Source organism: Arvicanthis niloticus, chromosome 9 (assembly GCF_011762505.2).
Source record: "Arvicanthis niloticus isolate mArvNil1 chromosome 9, mArvNil1.pat.X, whole genome shotgun sequence".
NCBI classification, from domain to species: domain Eukaryota; kingdom Metazoa; phylum Chordata; class Mammalia; order Rodentia; family Muridae; genus Arvicanthis; species Arvicanthis niloticus.
The window spans coordinates 41,185,390-41,195,644 of NC_047666.1; the positions used below are offsets into that span (position 1 = coordinate 41,185,390).

Consider the following 10,255-nt stretch of genomic DNA (forward strand, 5'->3'; position numbering starts at 1 on the left):
TGCTTATTATTATTATTATTATTATTATTATTATTATTATTTCTTGATTTTTTCTCTTGGTGAATTGTTTTTCATGGCTTTTGAGTTTGCTTTTCTAGGTAACAGTTAAGCTATCATTCCATTTTAATGGTTCACAGCATCCCTTTCCATGAGGCATAAGGAAGCACTGACATGTGGCTTCTGTAAAATGATTTTTACAGAGAACCATTAAATACAGTTTTTGTGTGTGTGTGAATTTATCTTAAAATAATGAAAGTTCAAATGTAAAAAATGAGTCACTCTTCTTTCCTTCACTCTTTGCTGCTTCTGGCCCACTTCAGTCACCCTCCAAAGAAGCAAAAACCCAGAAATCCTCAAACTGTTCCTCGTAAAGAATTTGAAATACTTCTACCACCATAATAGACTCCATTCCACACTATCAGTAATTGACTTAGGGTTTTTTAAAATTACTTTTTTTGGGGGGGAGGGGCATAAAGTAAAACCGGTACACACTGAGCAATTTTTAAACCAAATTTGCGTTTCTGTATCTTGGAATAACAAATTAATATATGTTCATTTTATCACTGAATATTTACATACTTAACATACTTCCACACATTGCAATTACATAGTTATGAAAAATGCACACACAAAGGCTGAGGGTGCCCATCTCTGTATATCTCTGTCACCCCTGGAGGCCATTGATCTGTTTTCTCCAGGTGGATGAGCAAAGCACTGTTCTTTCTTTACAATAAAAACATTTATTTACTGATTACTTATATTATCTTAATATATTTTTATTACTTGAATCTATTGATATTAAATTTCTATTTGTCATTATGTAGATATAATTTCTTACTTTTGAGATTGTATTTTAGTTACAACATTTCTAGTTTCCTTTACCTCATTCCAAACTCTCCCATATGTTCTTCTCTGCTATAATTCAAATTCTTGACTTCTTCTTCTTTTTTTTTTTTTTTTTTTTTTAGCAATTTTTAGTATATTCACATATGGATATGGATATGCATATATTCATAAATACAACCTGTTGAGTCTACATAATGTCACCTATATGTGTGTTTTCAGGGCCAACTACTGAGCACTTGACAACCAATCGGTATACTCTTTTCTGGGGAGGATCATCTCTCTCCAATCCCAGCTTCCCTCAGTTGCTAGTAGTTCTTTGTATAGGATTGAAGCTTCCTAAGCTTTTCTCCTTCCAGTTTGGCATATCTATTGGAGCTGTCCTTGTTTAGCTCATATTTGGAGGACCATATTAGTAAGATGTTTTTGATATAGCTTCTGGTATTACTAGAAGACACAATCTCACCACAAAAATCCCAATCCTCATTTCAGTTCTCACTTCCTCAGTGAAAGGGGCTAAGCTTTAGGTGTGGAAGTATTTTGTGGATGTGTTCATTAGGACTGGGGTCCACAGCTCTGTATATTGATGGGTTTTCATTTTCTGTAGTGGTCTCCATCTGTTGCAAAGAGAAATGTCTTCAATAAGGTGACAACTTTATCTTTCTGTAGACAAGATTTATAGATTGCTTTTAGGGATTGTGCTGGTTTCCTCAATCATTGGTTATAGATTCTTCTCCAATAAAAATGACTTTACTAACCTTGTGTAGTTAGCTAGATTTTCAGTACCAAGCAAGTACTTGTTACTGCCAACGTGTGCGTGCCAGTACTGTATCCTTAGGGCTATCGTGCGGTGCTGGTTGTTAATGTGGTTCATAGGTGTCGTAGTTGGTGAGGAGTGTTGTCTACTTCTTCCTTTGGAAACTTGCCCGCTTCTTTCTAGTACTACAAGTTAGTTCTCAAGGAGGGGGCATTGAGATCAGTTACAGCTCAAGCATATGATGCCTGCATAGTGTCTTCAGTAATAGGAACTAAATGTCTACCAAGGGGGAGAATGGGGAGTTAACAAAGGAAATCAGCAATAGGCTGCATGTTTTGGGGTTCCTTTAGACATCCCTGGCTAACAAGCCCAGGAAGTATTTCTGATGTCTGGTATTAAGGTTTTTATTAGGTGGTCTTTGGGTTTTACTTTTTTTTTTTATTTTTTATTTATATTTTATTTACATTTCAGATGCCATCCCCTTTCCCCATTTGGGTTTTACTTTTAATTGGTAGCTTTTATTATTCTTTACTTTCACAATAACAAAAGACTACAAATCATAACTGTTGTTGCCAAAAGTAGTAGTAAGACATTGTCCCTCTCGACGACAGATTAGATATCCTTGTGGAATGTATACAGTTTTACCCTTTATGGATTCATCACCTTTAAGATTTTGGCAGCTGATTAGTTACCACAGAAGACAGAAGAATGGGAGTTTTTAACACACAGCTTCATCATGCCTAAAAAATGAAAACATTTTAGTTATGCATTTGTATTGTTTTAAAGTATTTCCCAACCTATACAATTAACTTGTTTTAGAGATCAATAAAGAAAGTAATCTAAGTTGAAAACACCTTTGGATTGACTTCCATATCTTACTGTTTGGTTTCTTAATGCAGGGTTTTATATCTATCTGTCTGTCTGTCTATCTATCTATCTATCTATCTATCTATCTATCTATCTATCTATAATTTAAATGTGTATGCGGATGTATGTCTATGTGGGGTTTATGTATGTAAGTGAAGCTTCCTGTGGAGGAAAATAGGCATTGGATTCCCTGAGGGTGAAGTTACAATAAAAACAAATGTGAAAGCCTGGGATATTCAGAGCAGAACTCAGATCCTCTGCAAGAACAGTACCCACTATTAACCACTAATGCCCTACTACAGGCCTAAAGTCTGCTTTGACAAATTTCTTTTTAAAAGTAAAATACCAACACCAAACCAACAGTAATTCAATTCTGGCTTTTGCCTTGAAGCAATGAATTCATTCTATTTACAATGCTGAGTATATTTCATAAACAAACAACTTGAAATCATAGCCTAAGTTGTCATTAAAAGCCTAGCAATAGAGGGTTTTTACAGTATCTCTCATTTTAAAATCACTTTCTTTTAATTTAATTAAATTTTTACTTTACATCCTGATATCAGCTCCCTCCCTATGTTCTTCCCAGTCAGCCCTTACAAAACTCTGTCTCCACCACCCCTCCCCTTCTCCTCAGAGAAGGAAAAACCACCTTTGGTAACATCCCACCCTGTATGGTGGCCCATCCTCACTCACTGAGGCCCAACCAGGCAGTCCAGTTAAAGGAAAAGTAATCTAATGACAGGCACAGAGTCAGAGGCAGCACACCCCTTAACACACACACTGGAAGATCAAGCTGCATAGCTGCTACTAATGTGTAGGGGATCTAGGTCCAGCCCCTGCATGCTCTTTGGTTGGTGGTTCAGTCTCTGTGAACCTCCCTGGGACCAGGTTAATTAACTCTGTAGGTCTTCTTATGGTATCCTTGACCTCTCCAGCATTCTCAATTCTATCTCTCAGTCTTCCACAAGACTCAAGAAATTAGACATCAACAAATCAAGTAACCCAATTGAAAAATGGAATACAGATTTAACATAGAATTCTCAAGAGAGGAATCTCTAATGGCCAAGAACCACTTAAGGAAATATTCAGTGCCCTTAGTCATCAGGGAAATGTAGATCAAAAAAGTGTGAAATTCCATCTTGCACCTGTCAGAATGGCTAAAATCAAAAACTTGAGTAACAGCACATGCTGGTGAGGTTGCGGAGCAAGGGGAACACTCCTTTATTGCTTGTCGGAATGCAAACTTGTACAACCACTTTGGAAATCAGTTTGGCAGTTTATGAGAAAATTGGGAATAATTCTACCCCAGGACCCAGCTATACCACTCTTGGGCATATACCCAAAAGATGCCCCACTATATCACAGTGATACTTACTCAGTTATATCCATAGCAGCTTTATTTATAATAGCCAGAAACTGGAAGCAGCCTAGATGCCCCTCAACTGAAGAACGATAAAGAAAATATGGTACATTTACACAATGGAGTACTTCTCAGCTATTAAAAACAAAAAGATCATGAAATTTGCAGGCATATAGGTGGAGCTTGAGAATATCATTCTGAACGAGGTAATCCAGACCCCGAAAGGCACTTTAGTGTGTACTCACTTACAAGTGGACATTAGCCAAAAAGTGCAGGATAGCCATGCTACTATCTATAGACCCGAAGAAACTGGGTAATAAGGAGGTCCCAAGAGAAGATGTGTGAATCCCACTCAGAAAGGGAAACAAAATAGTCATAAGAGGTGGATGGAGAGAGGGAACTGAGTGGAAGAGGGGATGAGGAGAGAATGGGGTTGGTGATGAGGTATGGGGAGAGCGGGTAGGAGAGCGCTGGGGTGAGAAATGGAAATGGAGGAGGCATCTCTGGGACGAGCTGGAGGCCTGGGACTGTGGAGGCTATGGAAAAATCTATGGGAGTGTTCTTATCTGAGATTTTTACCTGTGAGGATTCTGGAGCCTGAAGAAGCCACCTCCTGTAGCCAGACAGGACTTCCAATGGAGGAAGGGGGACATCAACCCACCCACAAAACCTTCAGCCCGAGATTTGTCCTGCCTACAAGATACACAGGTTTAAAAATGGAACAGAAACTGAGGAAACAGTGAACTGTTTCAAATTGAGACCCATCCCATGTGAGAAAGCCAATGCCTGACACTATTAATGACAGTCTGCTATGCTTTCAGACAGGAGCCTAGCATAACTGTCTCCTGAGAAGCTTCATCCAGCAATGAATGGAAACAGATGCAGAGACCCACAGCCAAACATCATGTGGAGCTTGGGGAGTCTTGTGCAAAACCACTTTCTAAATAAGTGACTCCTAAAAACAGCATGATTCTGGATAGAAGAGGGGATACTGTGCTCATTCACCCCATCTTATGTCACAATTTGCACGATTTCTTTGAAAAAAATACTTCGCAAATAAAACATTTTATTTGTCAAATAAAATAGTTTATGGATTGTCATTAAGGTCCAAACTTCTTAGTTGCAATCAAATCTCATCCTTGCTACACATAGGTAGTTAGACTCCAAAAATAAAGCACAAGAAAGAAGCATGAGCCACAGGACATAGCTCTGTTCTTAGAGACTGGATAAACAGAATCAAACCAGTCAAGCTTGTCTCCTGCTTATATACATGATGCACTCATGCCAGGAGGAACAAATTCATATTTGCTCAATAAGGAGTATCACCAAAGTCTAAAGTGAAATTTCCACACACAAATGTATGGGAATGCACACTTCACTGATACTTTGTAACATCCATCAGTGTTATTTGATAAAGGCACTTTGACTATAGCTCATGCTGCTTTCCCAATGACCCCACTGGTTTTCATTTAAAAAAATGCAGCTACTTCAATTGGCTTCTTGGCATCAATGTGACTCTATCTGTGTTTGGTTAAGATGAACACAGCCTTGGAAGGAGTCTCTGTAACTTTGTTCCACCAGTGACAAAAAGTGATGAGTTTTGTAGCAGGAGACATGGTTTTTATTTTAGCTTTCTTAGCGAAACCAGTAAAGCCACTCTGCTTTTAAGACACTAAAACTGTTCTGTGTCTAACCAATACTGGATAGAGAGTCATGATAAATTTCCTCAAGCTTATCCTTCTAATCACATGGCACGTTGAAAATAATCACCATTATGTTTGTTGTCTACATTTTAGTTCTTTTAAAAATTAATTAATTATTTTATTTACTTACATTCCAAATGTTGCCCCCCGGTTCCCCTTCACAGAGTTCTTACCCAGTCTCCAACCCCTTTGCCTCTGAGATTGTGCCCCCTTCACAAGTATCTCTCAAGCATGGGAGGTCAAGTCTGTACAGGATTAGGCACATCCTCTCCCATTGAGGCCAGACAAGGCAGCCCTCAGCTACATATGTGCTGGGGGCCTCAGGCCAACCCATATATGCTCTTTCTTAGATGACATTATTAGAAAAAAAAATTTTTTTAACACATCATCAATTTTTTCTTCCTTTCTATTTTTTTTTTTTTTAAATTTTGGAGGGATAGGGTCTTTTGCAGTGTAGGCTGATCTGAGACTCTATACAAGTTGACTTTGAACTTCTGATTCTCCTGTATCCAGCTCCCAAGTTTTTGGAATTACAGGCATGTGCCACCACATCCAGTCACAAAATCAATTCTTTTGCATTAAGATTTGCACTAGAATCATAGTAAATTTTTGGATGAATTGTAGTTATTTAATTACTATAATTTAATAACTTCTTTTATGCATGAAGAACTTTGTGTCTTAAATGTACCTTTGAATGAGTATATAATATAGGTAGCAGAAAGAAGATGCAAATTTAACAGCTAACAGCATGTTAGCTGAGATGAACCGACCAATACTCTTGAGAACACACTAAAACCCACAGTGAGTATAGTAGAGGTTCCAAGACTGACAGACAAGACTGACATGTCTCATTTGTGAAACGCACATGAGACACATGTATGTCAAGCTTTAAAGATCAACCAACTTTCAGCATCTAGAATTACAGAGTGGCTTCTAGACCAGAGACTACTAGCATTCAGGTCCATGCAATAAAAACCACTAGTCTGCTCCAAGCCTTAAATGTTTCCAATCTTATGAGAAGACAAACCAGTACATAGATGGCTTTGTGTTTTGCATGCTTGACTAATACTTTTTAGACTTCAGGATGGTGTGAAGATGATACAATTTCTGTAGAAATAGCACTGTGGCTTTTGATTCAAAAGCTAACTTCATGTGATCTGTCTTTCTTTCCTACAGTAATGCTGTGCCTGTGGCTTAATAGCTAACCAAGGCTTGCAGCAGTCTATGTGACTGCCAGCACTCCACAGTGCCCTCTGTGGTTAAACTGTGATGTTCAGTTAGTACAGCTGATGTATTTTTGATGGTGGTGTTTTTCAGTGGAATGGATTTATTGGGCTATTGCCTACTGTCAGTCATGTAGATTCTATTACAAAGTGAAGGGCATATTAAATCCCGAGAGGTGACTGACAAGTCACTTGCTCAGTTTGATTTCAATTTATGTTTCCCACGTTATTATTCTGATCAGAAGTTTCCTTTAGCATCATATGATATGTTTGCTAGATCATAAATTTGTATTTCTTTTACAGACAGGGTCTCACTATTATAGCCTTGGTTGGCCTAGAGCTAGCTAGATCTCTGGGAACTGGTCCCAAACTTGCCCTGGATGCGTTTAGGCTTTTTAAAGCTATTGCTTATATTTATACAGATATGTTTCAAACCAGCCCATTTTACTGGTAAAAAAAACCTTCAAAGTTTAGAAGATTGAATTAATTTATATCATGACGTTTTCTTTTTTTTTTTCAAAAAAAAAAAAAAAAAAAAAGAAGTGATTTATTAAGGAATGTAATAGGCGGCTCCCAACACCATGGCCTATTTGTACATCAAATACTTGTTCCTGGCAGGGTGCTAAAAGGTAGAGTGGTGGGTAGGAAGGGTACTGAGGGTGAAGCCATTGTCTTATCAGCAAAGTGGCATCCTCTACCCATCTACTTGCTGAGTTTTGGGAGCCTCTTTCCCTTGCTCATCTCAAGAGTGAGCAGAAAGCTCCTTCAAATCTGAGTGCTAACACTTATCAGAGGATGAAGGGTGGTGGTAGAGCTACCAGGAAAGGCAAGAGCCCTTCTGTCCCAGAATCAGTATCCAGGAGACACAGGGAAGGACAGAGCTAACTTAGCCAGGGAATTTGGCTAGCCGGCGCCAAGCCTGGGCCATCCTTGCCAGCCGCTCCTTCAGGAATTTCCTCTTCTCGCTGGTGTCACTCTTCTCCTTCAGAAGCCAGCTGCAGGAATCCTTGTCCTGCAGGAGTTGGAGCATGCCCTTCTGCAGCTGCTCAGCAAACATCTTCAGGATGAAATACTGGATGATCAAGGGAATGTGGCTGGAAACGTGGTTGTGAGCCTCCTGGTGGTAGACATTCGGATTTTGGAAGATCTCAGCCATGGATGAGTTCTGCAAATCTTGGGACTTAGAGGAACTGATGGTACTGTGCTTCATCTCCTCCTCAGCTTCCTCCTCTCTGCCCTTCTGCAAGGCTTCCCTGTAAATTTGGTCCTGGCCGTAGATAATTTGTTCCATCTGAAAGTGAAGTCGGATCAACTTCTCCGCTTCCGTTTCTTGTTCTAATCTGATGTCTTCAAGTTTGGACTTGGTAGTTCTGTGGCGGTTAAGAAACTCACAACAATTTTTTCTCAGAAACACTTATAAAGGCAGCTCGTACAATTTCAGTGACCGTGTGCGGCATTTCTATAGCTGGTTCTTCTGGGGTTTTGATTTGTCTTCTTATGATGTTCTCAAATGTTTTATAATTCACAAACCCTGGCAGTTCTCAGCCTCGACACTGCTTTTCAAATGTCTGGACTTCTTGATATAAAACATCATAACCTCTTTGGAAATTCCTTTCAATCTCTTTACTCCATAACAAGAACTCTTTACGGAGTCTGGTGAATAGGCAACATTCTCCCTTCCCCACATTCTCTTCCCCTTGTACTATGGTAGTGATGTCCTGGTTAAAAGCATTGATTTTTTTTTGACCAGGAAGATAGTTTTTTTCATTGTCATCTTCTAGTATGTCTGTACTCTACTTCTGCAGCTCCTCAGTTGCACTCTGGTGAGTTTCCTTTATTTGATTTTCTAACAACTGGAAGAGATTTACAGATGTTCAAGATGAGTTCTGTGGTCAGTCTCTCTGCCAGGCAGGGCACTGGGCCTTTCCATCCTCCAGAAGAACCCTGAAATGAGGGTGTTCCTTGAAGAAGACTTGCTCATTCCGAAGAGCCTCAGTCAGACTCAGCTGCTCATGGATGTTCTGCTGACCTCTGCACATGACTATCCTGTAGCCCTTCTTCAGATGGTACAGTAGGTTCCGCACCACATCCACTACCTTGTCTTCAGTACCTCTGTCCACTAGATCAGGCTTGGTCAAGATCCCTATGGTCCTATCCCCTTCAGGGTTCACCTCCTGAGCCATGCTCAGGGCCTTTGTAGTAGCAATGTTCACATTCCTTGGGACTACCACCAGGTTGATGGTCTTCTGCTTTTGGATGTATGATCTGATGAATCTCTTGATCTGGTGTCCTGTCTGTCTACAGGCTGGTTGCCTACAGCTACCCTGGTAATTCCAGGCAGGTCAATCAGAGTCAGGTCTGGAACATGTGGGGCATTGACATCCAGGCTAGTGAGCTTATCACTGATCTCCAGCCCTACCCCAGCAATGGAGTTCTGACCTTTGTTGATGGCCTCTTCCACCTGTGAAGGATCAGAGAGCTCCACTTCAGTGTCATCGGAGGTGACTTTGCCTCTCCACTCTTCTCCCTGATTCAGCTTCCTCAATTTCAGCACCAGAAGACATCCGGTGACAATACCACTGCTTCTGGGGAGGGCCACTCTAGACAGTGCTTCCAGCACAGAGCTCTTCCCTGAACTCTGGTCCCTAATGACAGTGATGGCAGGCAGTGCCAGGTCCTACTCCACAACCAGAGCCCACAGAAACTTGATGAGTTCAATGTAGGGTTGCACCTTCTCCTCATACTGACTGCAGAGGTTGCTCACAGACTCCTGGTTTTTCTCTCCTAGGCCAGTCTCTGCATTGGGCAGTGAGTCACTATGTAAGTTGACTGAATCAATGCTTCTGTTTTCTTCTGTGCTAAGAACCATCTTTTATTTCTTCTCTCAATTGGGCACTCACTCCTGGCTTGGAGACAGAGTGTGCAGCTGCCAGAGCTCAGAGCTCTTTAAACAGTGCTGGTTCTGACCCCCTCAGGGGACCTTGCTCCATCCTGAGGTTCGGAAGTTGATATTGTAGACTCAGCCCACCAAGGCATACTATATGGACACCAGTTCAGATGGCTGCCTGCTTTCTGTCAGGACCTTCCCAGCTCTGTGCTGAGCCTTCAGCCTGACCTCTCCTCAGTTTAACACAACTTTCTCTTTTCACTGGATTATTCCAGCTGCACTAGGGAGGGTCAGAGACAAACCATACTAGGAATCACTGAAGGAACCTGCCAGCCCTTCTGGGTCCCTTGTGACAGCAGTTTTAGAGGTCTGAGCACACTGCTGCTGCAGGGCTGGTGAGGGTAAGAGATACTGGCCTTAAGGGACCTGCTGCACCTTGCCCTACTTCCCAGAGAGCCCTGCTCTGCAGAGAACATCCCCCAGCTCAGGGAACTAAGTGTTTGTTCTCCTCAGAGCCCTTGGATTTGCTTGCTGCAGCCCTTTCCCTGGGCTGCCTGTCCTGGAAATTAGCAGGGCAGACACCAGGGTCATTTTAGACCATATCACAGGGTCTTG

The 10,255-nt window shown here is 41.0% G+C and overlaps 1 pseudogene; it reads right to left on the reverse strand.

Moving 5' to 3' along the window:
- Positions 1-7,639: 7,639 nt before the first annotated feature.
- LOC117715513 (interferon-induced GTP-binding protein Mx2 pseudogene) lies at positions 7,640-9,622 on the reverse strand (annotated as a pseudogene).
- Between the last annotated feature and the right edge of the window lie 633 nt (positions 9,623-10,255).